Here is a 19478-nt window from a genome sequence, read left to right as displayed (position 1 = left end):
CTATGTGACCTGAACATTGGCATTTTACAGTTGAATATTAATGGTATCATTGAATTTCAATGTAAGAGGTAATGTTTTGGTGGAATATGTGTGTTTTGTTTTTTTTTACTTCCATGTGCAGTCAAATTAAATCAACAGTGGATCAACAGACCAGTAAATTCTGGTTCAGCTCTTCAAGCCACCCAAAAGTTCCTTTTATTGGCAATTTCAGGACTCCTAAGGAAACCATTGTGGCTCCATTAGGTTGACCTCATCCAGCCGCTGAACACAGAGCTTCTGGCCCCACCAATCAGACGGGAGTATTTCTTTCCCATAGAACACAAGTTTCCCTGGCAACAGCGAGTAATGAATGCCCCTTCAATTTGCACCTAATTGCTGAGTGGCATTTCCCATTTCAGCTCTTGCCCTCCTTCTTATCCTCGGTTTTATCTGGAAATCCAGCTGGCTCAGAAATGGGCGCAGCATCTCGCTTCACGTGTTGATGTAAATTAACCGTCAGTGTGCATCAGTTCTTCTTTTTTCATCATGTAAGAGTTTTAATTTCTATTTTTATGGCATTATTTTGTACATGTGATTTTTTTCACAATGTGAAATTCATGGCTAATAAACATGAGAGTTTTTTCCTCTTGACTGTAAAGTGTTGCGTCTTTCTCCTCAGTGTCAGAACTATTTGTCCGTCTGCATGTTTTAATGTATTAGTATGTATTTAAAAGGGCAAAGCAGCTTCAGCACAGCATAGGAGGAGGCTTTCACATTGCTGTATGTTTCACATGTTTAGGCAGCTTTGGGGTGAATGCTGCAGCCAAAGTGTCCTGAGGTATTTGAGGCAGTATATCATGCGTACGGCTTTTGTTCTGTGGAGGAGGGACTGAAATCATCTTATCTATGCCCCTGGCTTCTAAGCTTCCTGCACAAGAACAGCCAGATACTTTCCCTTTCTCTGTGAAGTCACCTTGGCAACGGCAACCTTTTTCTGCAAACTGTGGGGGCTGGAAGACAACATGAAATCTTAAAAAGCACCTCCCTGGCCCTGACTCCCCTCTCACTTTTTTAACACCCCCTCCCCTCCCCTGTCTTTCAATGAAATGCATTGCAAAGCAGCTCACTGGTGTTGAAGGCTGGCTGCTTTTTGACGTCCCCTGGTTTGTAACAAGACTAACATCCCATCAGTGAGCGACTGCAGAGCGCTGCTGCCGCTGCTGGCTGCATTCCTCCAGCTCTGTTCGCTGTTTACATTCTTCGCCCTGACACAACTCCTGACCGGTGACATGTGGCTGAGAAACACCAGTTCTACTGGATCCTGACCCTCATGTAAGCAAAATACACCCATATACTGGGGGAAGGGGCGGCTTGAGAAATAAACAAGTATTTTTCTGACTGTCTCAGCATGTGCTGAGATGTTGAAACAAGCTGTGAAAAAAAAATCTCATCGGCACCATTTTCATTTTATTACAAGAATATCTTTCTCAAGCACTCCGAGATCCGGGAAAAGAATCAAGCTGACATTGAAGGTTAAATGTGGGGGCTTTGTGTGTGGGAGGCCCCTCTGTGCCTCCACAGTCCCTTCATTAATCAAGACAGGAAGTTGGGCTTCCTGTCCGCCAGGATGTCGGCCTTATCCCCCACCTCCCCGCACTCTCCCAGAACATACCGAGGGTGGCTCGACCCTTTAACACTGTGAATCCTTTGGGTGCTGTAAGCTTATGCAGAACTTGGCTTGAACAGACTAAAGTCTAGTATTTTGTGTGGGCTGCCTGTATGTGTGGCCGAGTGTGATAAAAACAATGTACCTACATGTCACTGTCGCCTGGCAACGCAGGCATTAGCCCTGACTCAGTAATGTGCACAGACCCCGTGCACACAGTTTTCCAGGCGTTTTCCAGTAAAATATAAAACTGTGCATTAGTTACAGCTAACCTTAAATGTCAGCAGATGATCTGGAACGTGTAGACAAAAACAGTCCCAGCATTAATAGTTATGCACACTTTGAAGAATTAAAAATGATCAAAGAAGAGATGGAGCACATTAATATTCTTGAACAATAAACATCCTTATCTAAAATAAATTTATTTTGCATTTTGGTGTCACTGTATATTATTCATTCTGCATAAAATTGCATCAAAAGGCCAAAACAAGCAGTACATTAGTCTCACAGTACTACCTTGTCTGTGGTACTCAGCCCCAAGACCTTTGGTTCCCAAGGAAGACATAAATATATATACAGATATTTAGTTTCACCTTATTTTTTGGAATCCTTATTTTCCCACAACAGATGGGCACTGTAGTTTTTAACATTATTGTTACTCAAACAGGAGTCAGAGTGCTTTTTCCGACAGTGACTTTTTTTCAGCTGTGGATGAGTACACATTTGATGCACTGATGAGTATTTCCAGCAGCCGCACTGTGTATGTGGGATGGAGCCAAAATGAGGGCAAACATTTGGCTAATTGATGTTTTTAATTGCCTTTGGAAACAATAAAGCTCCATGGTACAAAGAATCACGACATACAATATCAGACTGGTATTATGCTCACAGTTGGGGGAAGGATTTTGAGAGTTAAATAGTAATTTCTCTTCAATTTAAATATCGTATCAGGAGGAAATGCCATAGAGTAAAAACACTAACAGTTCAGAATTCAGTATATGTCCTGGAATTATTGAAAATGAAATGACTAAAGAACAAATATTGCTGAACTACACAAAAAAATGCCTCATTTAAAGTAAGCTTAACTTGGGAAACAATGTAACTTATTCAAGCAAAATGGGCTCAAACTGCTGAATCCAGATTTAGCTGTTTATCTTGATTTTACAGTCCTGCAAGCAAACATGACACATGTTGCACAGATCCAAGACCTGACCCTGTCCCTGAGGATTTCTGAGGATTTCATCAGCTGAACGGAGGTGCAGGTACACGGACACAAAGCTGCAAGCTCCTTTGGTTTCGCCCACCCACAAAATTTTCATACCATTCAGGGTGGAGCTGGTTTAAACCAACCCAGACAGACACTGTGATCATGTCGGGAATGTTTTCGAAATGAGAGAGCTTTCCACTGGGCTGTGCTCGCTCTGACCTATGAGTTACATCAGCATTCAGGCAGGCAGCTGAAGACCAGTCCGCCTCAGGCAAGGGGACTGTGTCAGGGGCCAGTGTGCCACTGTCATATGTCCCGAAATGGAGCTTACAGTAAAAAAAAAAAAAAAAAATCACATCACAAAGTTGATCTTTTACATAAAAAATTAAAAAAGTTTTCAAAGTACCCTCTATTGTAACTTTTCATAGCACCGGTCCAACATGTTTTCTTTGGAAATTTTATATTGCACTGTCTAGATTGCTTGAAAATGTAATTGCGGCATTGAAATGTTTTGGTATTTCTTTCAAATCATGTTGTTTTTCTGTGTCCTTCAGTGAAGTTTAATTTACTTTCAAAAGCCCTTCAGCTGATGCTGCTTATCTGGACCTCAAGGCAGACTCAGGAGATAACATAAAGGGAAAAAAAAAATGTCAAATGCTGAACTGCTAAAGAAAAGGCCACACAAGGCCCAGATCACAGAAGACTTTCAAAACCTTCCTCTACCCTTTATCAGGGTTTTCTTTTAACTACTTACAGGAATGTCTGCAGAGATGTTCTCTGGGTTTGGCTTTATTGCTGTTTGTCTCCAGTAACTCAAATTTCCATTGCATGTTGTTTTAAAATACTTTTTTTCCAGTTCATTTAGTCTATGACTAACACATCTTAGTTCTGTTTATCCTCCACAGCATGGCCTCTTCCCCCTGCATTGTCGTGAGAAAGCTGAATGAAAATGGATGGGCAGTAATTAAGTCTGAGGAAGTCTCCTCAGATCCATAATGACTCTTGTTTCTCATTCTTTTATTTATTTATTTTTCTGGCCTGTGCTTTTGTCTATTGCTTGTGTCATAAATGCAGCCTTCCCCACGGATAATCCCACTGACCCCGTCCTTCAAATTTTGTAGGTATCCCCGGAAAGACATCCTGCTGATTATGGTGCTTTGCAGCCACAAGCTAATTTACTGCTTTACATCACCTGAAGTGAGATGAGGACATTAAGAAAAGTGCTGTAATTAAAAGAACACAAGGGAGCTACTGATACATGTCTGACCTTGATTTTTGCTCTCCTCTCAGTCCAAGTGCAAGTTTAGACAGCAAACTTAGTTTGTTAAATTATTGCTTAATAAAAAAGAAAATGTTTATTATTTGAGGAAACCTTTACAAACCTGATACCTGTGCCCGCTAAAGACAGTTTTTATTTTATTTTATTAGATTTTATTTATTTGTGCCAAGCTATGCTAACTGGCTGCCAGCTGTAGCTTCATCTGTTCATCCATTGTCTTCACTGTGTGTCCACTTCAGGATCAATGAGTCTACCCCAGCTGCCATAAGGAGAAAGGCAGGGTACACCCTGGACAGGTTGCCAGTCTGTCGCAGAACTGACACAGACAGACCAGGGTTATAATAGTTTTGGATTTTACATTATCGTTTAGTTTTAGTTAGTCTTTACTTTTTTTCCTTTAGTTCGGTTAGTTTTAATTAGTTTTCAGAGTGGTTTTGCTCGTTTTTATTAGTTTTTATTTTTGGTTTATTGCTTAGTTTTAGTTTAGTTTCGTTAGTTTCAGTATTAGTTTTAGTTTTTCATACTTTGTCAGGTGCAAGATTCAAGGTACAAGAATGACTATTGTGTAATAAAAACTCAACAAAAGATACCGTTTATTTTTAATTGATTTAATTTAATTTATTCAACAACCAACTGTTCACAGACAGCAGCATTGCGTGCTGTGTAATATTAAGGACATACATGAACATCAACAGGGAGAAACAAAGAAAAATACAAACTTCCAAACTCAATATTTTCTACAATAAACTCCCAATTAAGTTCAGCATCAGTGCAGCAGATTAACAACAGCTTCTGTTTTGGAGCTAGCTTGGTTAGATGCTCGATATGTGGCCGACCTCATGTCGCACTTCTGCTTGTGTTGCTGGATTGTGTGTGTTCATTACCTTACAGTCGTGTGCTGTGTTTTATATGCGGTGCTGGCTGGGACTTCTTTTGGTCCTCGCTCTTTGTGCTCAGTTTTTTGGCTGCAAACATATTTGTCCCTGTTTTTTTCACTTTCTTCATTCCCTCAAGTCCATCCATCCATCCATCCATCCATTCACTTCCGCTTATCCTGGTCAGGGTCGCGGGGGGGCTGGAGCCTATCCCAGCTGTCATAGGGCGAGAGGCAGGGTACACCCTGAACAGGTCGCCAGCCTGTCACAGGGCCAACACAGAGAGACGAACAACCTTTCACACTCACATTCACACCTATGGGCAATTTAGATTAGCCAATTAACCTAACCCCAGTAAGTGCATGTCTTTGGAATGTGGGAGGAAACCGGAGTACCCGGAGGAAACCCACGCAAGCACGGGGAGAACATGCAAACTCCACACAGAGAGAGGGAGAGGCCTGGGCCAAGGTGGAATCGAACCCAGGCCTTCCAGATGGTATTCTATCTGTGAGGCAACAGTGCTAACCACTGCGCCACCGTGCTCCTGATTGTTACTCTCTTACTGATAAAGTGGCCGGAAACGCACAAGGACTAAACAGGTTCATCACAACGTTGGGGCCCAGAGAGATTCCACACAGAAAACTCCACCTAACCAGCCAGCCAGCCAGCCAGTCATGGATTTGAACCAAGTACTGTCTCGCTGTGCTGGTGAATGAACATAAATTGTTGGACAAATAATAAGAATTCACCCGAAGGGGCATAAATTGTTAAATCTATTGGATGAGACGTTTCACTCAATAACACAAATGTCAGCCTGCAAAAGGAAAGGTCAAGGGGTCCATCCATCCATCCATTTTTTTATCCACTTATCCAACTTTAGGATCACCGGGCAGGTGGCTGGAGCCTATCTGAGTCTACACAGTGCAAAGGGGGCACCCTGGACATGACAGGGCCAGCACAGAGAGAACAACAACCACACACTCTTGCATCCACACCCACAGCTAATTTAGAATCACTACTTAACGTGCATGTCTTTGGACTGTGGGAGGAAACTTGTGCACCTCAAAAAAGGGAGAACAGGCACACAGAAAGGACAAAGCTGAGCAGGAGTTTCAAACACGAAACATTTTTTTTTTTGAAGCAACAGTGCTAAACAAACCCCTTCAGATACGGCACATCCAAATTTTGAGCTGTTTGGATTTTTCAGTGTGGAAAAAAGTGGGGGACACACCAGCAAACTAATCAATATATATATAGTGATGTGTTAGCAGGACCTCCCTTATTTTAGCAGGGCCCTCAGATGAGCTGCAGCGCCCTTTTCCAGTCCAAGACTTCCAGCAGCTGACGTTCCTGCACAAATGATGAAATAAAATAAGCTCGTCTGTACTTTCCAAATATTATCAGATTGAGTGGTTTAAACTCCTTTTGAATGGTTTGTGATGCCAGAGAGGATTCATCATTTCACAGCTGCTCCTGTTCCAGTGAGCGTGTGCAGGAGAAAATGCCTTCTGGGACAGAGCACATCATGTGTAATGACACACTCGCTCGCACCTTCCATGGGAGCTTGACAACAACTGTGCAACCAATATATCAGAATCTTATCTGAATCGTAGCTGAGACACCTTATCTCTCAACAGAAGCACCCGTGACCCTTCTTAAATCCTCCTCTGATGGATCCAAAACACATCATGCTGCTTCAAAGCTGTGAGACAGAAGCAATTTAGATGGCATAGATGGTGAGAACAGAAGGCTCTTAAGCTATGGTGTAATGGTTTCAAAAAGGGCGTGATCAGGAGATGAATTTGTGCTTGGGCAAGATCGTAGATAAGACTGATATGTTTCTACCACAGCTCAGTAAATGCATGTCGCAACTGTCATGAATACCTACTCTCATTTTTTTCTGACAGCTGAAGATTCATGAGCCTGTGAATCAGAACACCACTCTACCCTTTGGTCATGCTGGAGCTTTATCAGGCCTTTTTTTTAATGTTGATAAGGTGTGTTTGGGAGTCATTAGTACATACTTATTAACCGCTCAGGGAGGCTTTTAAGGCCACTTAGCTTACCTCAGCTTTCTCAGGCTTATCTCATTGCTGAAAACCACAGAAAGATGAAGTGCTGAACGACTTCATAAGATGTAATAACAGTTTGGGGTGAGTCACTGCAGGCAGTGTGCTCCTAACATTGTTTACGTCGTCTTTGAAATGGGGTTGGTGGGTCTTTTAATCAGTGTGGCTCAAAGGCATTTGCCCTGCAATTTCTGCTGTTATATGGATTTTCACCCGGGTGTGGTTTGAGGTTGGGTAAGGAAGGGGGGTGGATGAAGGAGGGCTTGGTGGTTTAGGTGGGCTGATGGGGTAAAATCACTTAACTTTAAAGTAGCATAGCTCAGACTGAAATCTGTAAACATTATTCCCCTGTGACGTGAATGAGAAGCCAAAACAATCAATTAACTTCTGCCTTCTAATTAAGGGAGGGAATTCACAGGTGGCGGGGTCTGAATGTGCACCGTTTTCTTCTTCCTCTCCTTGTCAGCTGCCCTTTTCAGACAGACAACAGAAGGAACTAGTATGGTGGCATGTCAGTGTTGACCTATAGCAATCTGACACGATGGGCACTTGTAGAAATCATTCAGAATAATCATTTATGGGGGCGCTTGGTGGCTTAAATGGTAAAGTGCACATGTCACAAAACCAGTCCCAGCCAGCTTGACCTTTGTTGTATGTCTCTATTCCTGCATTTTCTGTCTATACCTCCACTATCACTGTCAATATAGGCACAAGTTAAAAAAAAAAAATAATAAACTGATTTGAAAGCAGACTGCCAATCTGCTGTGATTTTCCCACACAATTATCTCCAGGGTTTACAGTGAATAATATCCAGTTAGCGGCAGTTCTCTAGGCAAAAATGCCAGAGGTCAGAGGAGAATGGACAGACTGCTTTGAGGAAGTTAACAGTAACTCAAATAACCAATCTTTACAAACAAGGCATGCAGAAGAGCATCTCTGAATGTGCTTCAGCAGCAGAAGACCACACCAGGTGCCATTCGTGTCAGCTAACAGCAGGACTTAACCCTACTGCAGGATGCTATCATGAGAAATGTCTCCAGCACCTTGTTGACTCTGTGCCACAAGAATGAAAGCAGCTCTGAAGTCAAAGGGAGTACATAACAGTACTAGCAAGGTTTACCTTAAACAGTGGCAGGTGAATGTATGTCATACTGTAAGAACATAAATCAGTGACTTTGTTTTGGGGGACAAGAGCAAAAGCCCATCACCTAGGGTTTAAGGTAATATATGGTTAGGTTTGGGTTAAATGCATGTTTAGAGGAAAAAAATTCTCATTTACATGAAGAGCTAATGTTGCTTATTAATTAAGGACTCACAATCAGAAATGATTGGAAGTCACTGGTTTGAGTTTTAAGAAAATTTTGTATTTTCTCCTGAACTGAATGAAGTCAGACTAGCATAAAATGGAAAAATTGCTCAAAATTTCAGCCACTGAAAACAATGCACCTCTCGCATTCCTGATGAACAAAATGACTGGAATTCTGCAATCTTCAAGGACGGACATGATTCAAACTCGTTATTACCTGTCACGCTCTGGGGACAGACCTTCCCTGATGCCCTGAAACCACCTGTCAGATAAAGGTCAGCTCTGCTTTTACTCTGACAGGCATGTCTGTACAAACAACTCCAGGCTGAGACCTTAATCTGCAAACCAAAACAACCTCACTAAGAAAAAAAATATATATATATCAAGACAACAATGAAAAGAAAACATAGCTGAAGGAACTGACAGCAGTGTTTACTGAAGCGTGCTCACAATGAGCTTGATAAAAGAATGTTTGCTGATGTAAGGTAGCCTAGCCGCAGCTAATGAATGAGCATGAGCGGTGTGCAGAACTGCAATTTCTCAGGCATTTTTATAAGCACTTCAAGTCAGACTGCGGGTTTGAAGCATTTCTCATCAATTAGGAAAGTCTCCTTAATTAAATGCCGGGCTCACAGATGGAGCAGAGTTGAGGCTGGGGCAGGGGTGAGGTGTGGGTGTTGTGGGGTGGTGGTGGCGGTGGCGGTGGTGGGGAGGGATCGAGAAGCCCACTGAGTTTGTAATTAGCACAGTAATGCAGGGTGTCTGACAGCTGGTTAGGATTTTGACTGTTTTATCCGTTGCTTGCATTCCCCCGTGGCAGGTTGTTATCTGTGCCTTAGAGGGATTTCATTGGCTTCCACTGGCCCCCCTGATGGGGGTTCTGAAGCTTTATCTCAGGGCCCGACAGTGGGGGACCCCAAAACTTTTAGTATTAATCGCACAAAAGAATTCCTTGCCTGACTCGGGCATGTGGTCCCCATTGGAGTCTCAACAAGCACGGATACAAGATGAAAGCCTGCCTCTCTTTCCTGCTCCGAATGTGCTCTGCGCACGCCAACTCTGCTGATGAGTGTCCGCTTTTGTTCTGCACCGGACCACACACGCACACATGTACATAAACACTGCAAACCACACATACGCTTGAGCACACTTCCAAACACCCACAGACACACTCTTTTTTTTGCCACAGTCACTCACACACCAAGTCCCCAATGTGCTGTGAAAACTTTTCAAAACACCCAAAGCTCTGCGTCAGAAATGATGAAAAGTGGCTGGCATTTCAGAGGAGCTTTATCATGCGGCTTTACTGACAGCTTTAGTGGCCACATCAAACTCTGCTTCGGGTGGGTTCCTTAAAGAGGTTTCCCTCTCTAGCATTTTGCCTCTTTTGGTCTATGTAAAGGAGATAGAGAGAAGGGTAGAAAAGAGCCTATGTGAAAAAGCCATCTTTTCAGAGTAAAGCAATGGCAACATGAAGCTTTCTCTTTTGTAAAGCTTAACTTAAACTTAAATCACTGGAGTGATCTTTAAAGTCCCATTTTCATTACAATATCTGAATCCCACTTTTAAACGTGTGTAGGTACTGGAAATATTTGAAAATGTTTGTGCAGATGTGTATTTCAGCAAAGTAGATCCACATATGGAATATATTTGGAGAAATTACTGGCTAAACGGGGTAAGCTTTTGCCAACAACCTGTTTACAGTCTGGAAGCATGGCCACAACAATGCACGAGGACAGCAAACAGAACCACAGGGCCCAAAGCAGCAAGACGAAATGTTCAGTTAACATAACCTTGCAGAAAATTTCACACTGTGCATCTATAACCCATCTCGACCCACTCAGAATCTGTTCAAAGGCTTTTAATCGTTGCACCTTTATGAATAATGTGCCTGTGCTGTTTTTGGAGGATTTGGGCGGTCAGCAGAGACACGGAGAGTAGTGCTGTGTTCCATCTGGAGCCTTTAAGGTACAGTTGCTGGCAAAAGTATGAGCTAAATAACAATTTGGGAGCAGAGCAGATCCAAAGCACTCTATGGATTAGCCACAGTCCACTTTTTGTTCGAACAGTAATTATAATTGGCCTATGCCAGCTACCACTCAATCCTCAGACCTTGTCATCTTAATCTCTGCTAATCCTCCTTTGTGTTTGCAGAAATTAGTTCTTGAAGTGGGCTCAATCTAGGTCAATCCTTTGGGTACTTTGGAAGGAGTCTGACGGGGGTTTGTGTATGTGTGTGTGTGTGTGTGTGTGTGTGTGTGTCCCTGTGACAGATTTGATGTGAGGTTGGAAGAAGGGAGGATGGAGCTGGGGTGCAGTGGTGGGCACTGAGTTGGGCAAACACCTATTATCGCCATTTTAATTGGAGATTAGTGTGAGGATTTAGCTGCAGAGTCTGTGGGGAGGCAGACAGCAATGGGTGCTGGCAGCACTCTCTGTGGGCATGACTTTGCGCTCTCTACATAAGCCTGCAAATCTGTTTATGCTCAATGTGGAGGAAAATGTCTCTTTGGGGAAGACTCTTCTTTACTTCTTCTTCGCCCCCCCCCCCCCTTTCTTTTTCCTCTGTGAAGAAAAAGAAGTGTGATAGAGTGAAATGACAATTTCAATTATAGTGCCAAATGAGTTTGCCCTTCGACAAAGAGAGAAGCAATATTCTTTCAGTGGATTCCCGAGACAGTGATGGAAATGGGTCATATCATGAGCAGAAAAATAACATTGAATGTAAAACGGACTGCATAGGGAGGTTCGAATAATTTGTAACAATATTATGAAGGGAGATGGCAACACATGAAAGGGGCACAACCTAACATACTGTGGTTTTTGATTAATCATTTAAGAAATATTTTAGTTAGAAGTACTTAACATTTGTTTCCAGCACCAATCCTTTTTGTAAAATTACCCCAGACGAGGTGAACATAAAACACACCCCACGTGTGGATTAACTGTAACAAAGAGAATCAAAGTTTAAAGCAGTTAATTCAGTCGGATTTTATTTACAGTTGTGTTGAGAACTTTACACACACTCATCTTTGAGCTGTTCTTTTTCCAGGGTGGAATGATTGTATAGCATACAGTTTAATGACTTTCAAAAACGAGAATTAGGTGCACAAGTTTAATATGCAATATTTAAATAATATTTATTTTTAACAAGTAGTAGTTAGCAAGTTGCACTAATCTGCAACAAGCTTCTGTCATAATTCTGGCTGGATATTGGAGCTCTTCTTGGCAGAATTGACAGACCCGGCTTTTAAGCATAGTCCACAAATTTTCAATAGGATTGAGGTCGGGACTTTGGGGAGGCTGTTCCAGAAGCTTAAAGGTACAGTCAGTTGTTTTATGAGGTTTTTTAATTAAAAAAGAATATTGTACTCATAAATATAGATTGATTAGTGTGTAAGTCCAACAAATTTAATCCATTAAAAATACATAGGTGAGGGCACCGGTTTGTAGAAGCCGCCATGTTTTCCTGCCTGCATGAATACAGTGGACGAGATGGATTTTGCTGTTCTGGCTATCATATTGTATGTATGTGGCTAGAGATCGACCACATGTGTTGTACACCAAAGGCAGAGGAGAAGAGAACTTGCAGGTGTTTGTGTTTGCACCTTCAGACTCAAGATATGAAGAAATATAGCTATGCTTTATCACCTGAGAAGAGGTCCCTTCACCAAAGAAGTGAAAACGCGAAGGAAAGAGACAATGCAGGCCTCATAAGATTGGATTTAATGTCTCATGGTGGAAGCGTGATACCATGTTTGTGTCCTATTGCACCATATTTGGCTGGGCAGACTGAAGGATTATGGGTGTGCAACATATGCAGATGTGCATGCATGCAGTCCTGCAAAAAAGCAGCAGCGCCTAGCCTGACGGGGGATGACGCTGTGCGCGGGCCGAATGCTGACTGTTTGAAAAGTGGGCCTGAAAAGGAAAGGGAGCATCAGCGGAGTTCACCACAGCATGAAAAACAGAGAAAGTGGATGCAGTGCAGTTTTCATTGTTTCTAACAATCTGTCTCACTTTAGCACTTTGAATGTCATAACTTCTACCTTCTCAGTGGTGGACTGATGAACCAACAACAGCACAAGCAAGAGTAGCCCGCAGACTGTTTGTTCCACATATTTTTGACACTGCCTCTTTGGTCACAGTGAAAACCTACAGCATGTAGACAACTGTCTGAAAAGCTATGCGTAGGCTCTGTGTAGAAGCAACAGCTGTCATGGTCCTGGGCCGGTGGCCCTCTGTTTTGAGTTCTTTTAGTGATGTTCTGTTTTGTTGTATTTTCTGGTTGTGTTTCTTAGTTTTTCTTACAGTCTAGTTTCTCAGTTTGTTATAGTTTTGTATTGTTTTGGGGTTTTTTGTTAATTATAGGTTGTTCTGATTTCTCTGTGTTCTCGTCTTCCCCTGTCCTTGTGCTCCTGTATCTGTGCTCCTCTGTGTATCTTCCGTGTCAGGTCTTCACTGTTTGTGTTTCAGGTGTCTGTGTCTTGTGTCAGCTTAGGTGTTGTAGTTGGATTCTGTTTAAGTCATGTTTGGATTCCCTCTGTGTGCCAGTCTCCTTATGTGTCAAGTCTGCGGGTACCATGTTTGGGTTACTTCCTGTTTTATTTTGACAGTCCTTTGTCCTGTGTGCTTGTGTTTTGTTTTACTTCCCTGAGTCTCCTTAGTGTTATTCTGTTCACCTGTTTGCCCCAGCTGTTTCCACTCACCCCTCTTTTCCTCTGTGTATTTATTGTCTGAGTTTTCCCCTGGCCAGATGTCAGTCTTGTTGTCTTGTGGCGGTGGTTACTGTGCTCTCCAGATCTCCAGTCCAGTAGTCCTTAATTGTTTTCCAGTATAGGTTTCCTTTGATTTTGCTGCCTTAGTTTTTTTTCCCCATCCCCTATGTTCTGCTGCCGTAATAAAGTCTCATTTTGGTTCATCTTTTACCACCATCTCCTGTGTCCTGCTTTTGGGTCCTCTCCACCTTCACACGCCACACGGCCTGTGCCCTCGCACCGTGACAGTAGCTCAGTAATCGTTTTATAAAAAAATGCTATTTTCATTACAGAACATGTCCAGTGTCTCAAAAACGCCATCTTCTGCTGGAAGCAGACACTGATTGACCCTGTGTGACTACATAAAAATCAGTGTTACACTTAACTCTGTGCTGGGAGATGCCCTGCGCACCCCTTATTAAAATTGTTTACTGACCTGTCGACCAGCCCAGTGACAGGAGTTAAACCTTAATTATACTCTGTTAAACCTTGATCATACTCTGTTGCGGACATGGACAGCTGGAGACACCACGGTCGAGGAGTCATTCCTGTTATACTTCTTTTAAGTCTGTTTGAAGTCCACCGCCTGAGGCCCATGCATAGCTGGTGCATTATAATGTAAAGTCTCCATGGACAAATCCATGTGGTTGCAAAAAACTTGCAGGCATGCTAACGTCGGCACCGATGCTCACCCTCCGATAACGAACTCTGTGTGACTCAGACCCAATCAGACCCAAGCAGACTCACAGATACGGAAAGCATAATCAAGGCCTTAGGGTGAATTCACATGGAGGTGTTTAGTGATATGCTTGACATTGAAGGTACCATCACAGAGTACCATCAGTAAAGCTGAAAGTATCGTTTAGCAGTGGTAGCATGCTGGTAGTCCACTGGCAGTCAATGGGCAGCCCGTCTGCTTAAGAGCATCTGCTATTGATGGAGGCAGTGTACAAAGTATGTCATATAACCAGTCTATGGTCTACTCTTGCATGTGCTGTTGTTGGTTGTTGAGCCAGCTGTGGAGAACTGAGAAATTATAACATTCAAAGAATGTTAAAAATAATGAAAAGTATCCACTGCAGTCACTCTCTGTAATTTTCATACTTTTTTTTTTTTTTTTTTTTAATCTTTGATGTTGTTTCCATACTTCTGCCATTACTGGTGAACTTCGCTGTTGCTTCCTTCGCTGTTCTGGTCCTCTTGTCAACCAATCAGCATTTGACGATGAACAGCATCATCCACATCCAGTAACATACACAGGAGCACGTTTGCAGTGGGTGAAAACCCCTCTGAAAATGCTGAGATGAGGTAAAACAGGGTAATTACTCACCACAATGATCAACGTCTCCTTCATTTTGATGTTAAATGACAGGCTGTGATTTAATTGGCTTGCACTTCCAAAGGTAAGCTTTTCTCAGCTCTTCAGCACAAGTAAACCGAAGCAACAGATGCACAGTTCAGTTCAGCAACACATGACGTCAGCCTTTTCAAAGTAAACAGGATGGAAGATTGCTAAAACTGAAATGTGTACCTGTGAATTCAGCCTCGCAGAAATAGTAAGTACAACACATTTCATACTGAAATGAGAAATATAAGCAACAGAATGGTTTTTTTTTTTTTTTACTGGAACAGTGCATTAGGTCTAAGAAGCAAGGGATAGATAGACTTTGAGAATTTTCCTCTTTTTATAAACATTTCAGATAAACTGGAAAACGCCATCATAAAACCTAAACAGTTCAAGAGTTTAGAAGCAAAGGCTGCAAAAGCATCATCTCCCTTCATCTCAAGTCAAGTCAGCACATTCAGATTAGTGAACAGACATGACAAATCAGAAGTGCCCTCAGGAGTTTCCCTGCGCTGAGCCTGATGAGTAATAACCACAATTTTAGATTTAATTCTAAATTCTGCTGGCAGCCAGCGCTAGAGTAATGACTTTATTGTTTTTGTCTTGTCATGTTTCAAAAAATGTGGCATAATTGCCCTGCATTTTTTCATGTTAACACAGAAACTGAGACAAGAGTCAAATGTGATAAAGTGCAAGGAGCTGCTTTGCTCTGAGACGCGAGAGTTGAAGTACAGGAAATGATTAATATTTTCTGTGATTAAACATGAGTGTGACAAGCCTTTGTACAAAAACCTTTGGAGAAGAGAAATGTTTCTCTCTTAGTAGGTTTTAGGAACAAACATGCCGTATCTGTTAAGATTACAGTGTTGAGAAAAAACATTTATATATAGATAAAGGCACAATTATTAACTCCCCTTTGAAAGTTTAAGTTTTTGTTAAAATTGGACAGAGAAGAATCATCAAGTAATTCAAAGAGAGCCACACAGTACAGAAGCTTGGCAGAATAAGAAGTGAAAGATTTCAAAGACTCTGGAAGGAAAACTAGTGAGAGATGTGTCTAAAGACTCCAGAACAACTGCTAAGACACTAGTGAACGGCTTAGCCGAGTTGGGAATTGTAGTCTCAAAGACGACAGTCACTAGAACCCTACGCAAGAATGGTCTGCACGGTTGCAGACTATGAAAAATGTAATTTTTGCATAAGAGACACTTGCAAGCCAGACTGAAGTATGCTAGTGACAACCTGGAGAAAGATTATGCATACTGGAAGTGTGTCCTTCGGTCAGATGAGACCAAACTAAAGCTCTTTGGCCACAGAGATGCTGCTCAAGATTGGAGAAAGAAGGGAGAGGTGTACAACCTGAAAAACACATCTCCACAGTAAAACACAGTGGAGGAAGTATTATGACACTAGACCCCTGAAGATGTGCTGTGGTATCTGGCAGCATATCCTTTAAGTCCTGTAAGCTGTGAGGTGGAGCCTCCGTGGATTGGACTTGTTTGTCACGGGCCCATTGTTGGGTGGGTGGCAGGGGTCAGCATGGACACTGTGATTGGTCTACAGCCATGCAGCCTCATGTGCAACAAACTGTGATGCACCGTGTATCCTGACAGCTTTCTATCAGAACCAGCATCAACTTTATCATCAGTTTGAGCTACAGTAGCTCGTCTATTTGATTGAACCACACGAGTCAGCCTTTGCTCCCCATGTGCATCAGTGAGTCATCTAGCTGTCACAATTTGGCCTTTGTCAAACTCAATTTCCTTGCTTGTCCATTTTTTACCACTTGGATTCATACCTTTGATTTTTCTCAATAGGAGCTGGGATATGTTTACCCCTTGATGAACTAAAGTAACTGGAGCCCATAAGATAAAGATGAAACCGTTTTTAAAAATATCAACAAGTTCTACACATTTTACAAGTGGTATTGCAGTTAAAGTTACCTTTGGCCAGCATCAGGCTAGCTGCAATTCTGACGGTTGAATCACACATTTGTAAACCATAAAACCACACCTCCAACAAACAAAAGATCCAGATTTAAGTAGCTCTAAACAGTCAATAGGGCTGCCTATCTGAGACTGAGCACAAACAGGCTGCATCAGCAGCCATAGTGCAGGTGCTCATTGATAAGAGTTTTATGATTTCTGTTATCTCATATGCACAGCGCCTTCAGGTGTTACCTTTTGACTACTGTCATGTCTTCATGGAGAAATGTGTGTTTAATCTTGTGTGTTTAAACTGCAGGAAAGTGCACTGCCATAAAACATGCAGGGGTATAACCTTGGCCAGAGTGTGCTGGAGTGTGATAACGCACAGCCCTCAGTGCTAATAGGCAGAAGAGCTGAGGGGGATCTAGCATGATATACTGCAGCTTAAGGCGGTTAATGTGCTTGAAAGAATGTCTTGTTATCTTACTTATTTTGCTTGTTTCCCACAAATTTATCTTCTCCAGAGCTGTATCCTCCACTCTGCCTCTCATTTCTCTCTGTCCACCCGACCATTTATTCCTCAGCTGTAATTTCCCTCATGTGTGATATGTTTAAGCTGGTTGAAGATCATGGTGTGAGAAAACCTATCACTCTATACTTTAGCAGGCCAAATTAAAGACTATTCTAAGTTTATTTGATCAATACCACTCTCGTATGTGTGCAATAAACATGTAGCTACAGTTAGCAGATAATAATTAGCTTAACTTAGCACCAAGGGAAAGAAGTGGGGGGGACAGCTAACCTGGTTCTGTCTACACATAGCAAATCTGCTTATCTGCACATATGCTCCCAATTTTGAAGACACTGTATGTTGTTTGTTTAATCTGCATGAAACCTAAAGTGCTAAATAAGCTATAGAAGAGCTAAAATGATCACGTGATTCTACAGATTCATCACACAGGCACGAGAGTGGTATTAATCTTCTTATATGCTCTGAGTAAAAAGGCAGTCTCCCAGTATATAAAACTGCTTAAAAATGTCACGTTTCCTGAGATGTTCTTTGCATGAAAAGGCCATGAGCCGGAGAGGTTCCTCTCAGAAAGGACATTGTCTTGACAGCCTACAACTGCGCTGGGAAATATGAGCATTTGAGGTAATTCTGCAGGTGGCTGCAGGATGAAGCCATCCCTGGTACAACACTTCCCTTCTCATCATCTTCAAAAACTTCTTACCCATTAATCCTTAGCTAGCAGAAATAAACATACCAATTCATGTGAGGCTGGAAGGCAAAGAATTTGTAAACCACGTGTGAAAATCTCCTTAGTTGTTATTAAATGTGTTTGCTTATTTGCAAATTATCATACTCTGAGTTTTACATTTTATCCTGCCTCACTGCACTCACTGTTTCGCAGTGTTTCAGAAACTAAGCGTGGATACATAATGAGAAAATTTCTGTATTTTTACTCTATCCTCAAATTCAGACGTGGCCCCTCTTTCTTTCAGCATTTAAATCTCAAGAGACACTGGCCCACTTTTCAACTTTCAACTCCTCTCCACTTTTCTGTGAAAGCAGCAGCAGCAGCAGCAGCAGCAGGAAATCTCCATCACGAAACCTGAAGTGTTGCATTACATGCAGGGAGCACAACCCCACTACTCCCTTATGACTAATCAGCTGGAACAATTCTTCCCAAAACACTGCATACCATCCTCTCCCACACAGATGCTAAGCTCTTGACATTACCTCACACCACTTGCAAATCCCCAGTTTTCCCAACATGGAAAAACTGCTGAAATAATTACCGGGCTAATCAAATACCACAATCTTTCAGAAAATTGAGAAAGAACTGATATGCGTAATAAAAAGTGTTGCAGGGTTTGTTTTTATTTTTTTTGTTTCTTTAAAAAAAAAAAAAATAAGAAGGCCTGGCTCCTTGGAAGAAAAATATAAAAAATTGAGTGGTGGCTCAAAGGTTTTTCACAGTACTGTAAAACAGGAACAACAGTGACAACAAAGAGTGACAAGGAAGCTAATAAAGAGACAAACATAGGGAAGCTTATAAGATATGGGGAAAAAACACTAAAGCATGAAGAGAAAAAATACAAGAAAAATAAGAGACATGACAGTAAGCATAACAAAACAAAATACCTTAATACTATGCCACCAAAATCTCCTCTCCTCTCCTCTCCTCTCCTCTCCTCTCCTCTCCTTTCCTCTCCTCTCCCCTCTTCTCCTCTCCTCTCCTCTCCTCTCCTCTCCTCTCCTCTCCTCTCCTCTCCTCTCCTCTCCTCTCCTCTCCTCTCCTCTCCTCTCCTTTCCTCTCCTCTCCCCTCCTCTCCTCTCCTCTCCTCTCCTCTCCTCTCCTCTCCTCTCCTCTCCTCTCCTCTCCTCTCCTCTCCTCTCCTCTCCTCTCCTCTCCTCTCCTCTCCTCTCCATTAGCAAGCTCTAAGTAATGTTGACCTGCTAATAAGTCACCACTTTGGCCGTCTTTGGCACTGGCCATGCAGCGGTCCATTACTGATAGAGCTGGTTCACTGTCCTCCAGATCACTCAAGGTCACTGTTCAATACTTATAGGGCTATTCCCTCAGGCAGGTCATTTACTGTGAGGTTTTTCACTTTCCTGTATCTGAGCACAGAGAGAAAAAGATTTGTTTTTTTTTTTTTGTTTGTGTCTATGTGTCAGCAGATGTCCTGGAGCCACAACCTGAAGGCTTTAATCCGCATTTTTATCGTCAGATTGTGAAACCATTCTGATACCAAAATGCCAGTGGGCCCTCAGTCACTGTCTGTGAAATGACACCAGAATTTTAATTGACCTTGAAATCAGAGTTTTTCCTATTTTGCTTCAGATGCATTATAATAAATGTGTTGCTGCTTTATTCAGGCATGAGAAATGACCGAACTAAAACAGTCTGACTGAAATTTCACTTATGATAGAAAAAGCTGCACCTCCCAGATAACAATAATTCTAGCTGCTGTCACAAATAAAAATGGGTCAGCCTGAAAAAAATATGTAGAAGTATTGAAGTATTTGGCATGTCATTAGCATGTTACATTGAAAACCACA

This window comes from Archocentrus centrarchus, chromosome 12 (genome assembly GCF_007364275.1).
Source record: "Archocentrus centrarchus isolate MPI-CPG fArcCen1 chromosome 12, fArcCen1, whole genome shotgun sequence".
Taxonomy (NCBI): Eukaryota; Metazoa; Chordata; class Actinopteri; order Cichliformes; family Cichlidae; genus Archocentrus; species Archocentrus centrarchus.
Note: the sequence above shows the minus strand (reverse complement) of the source record.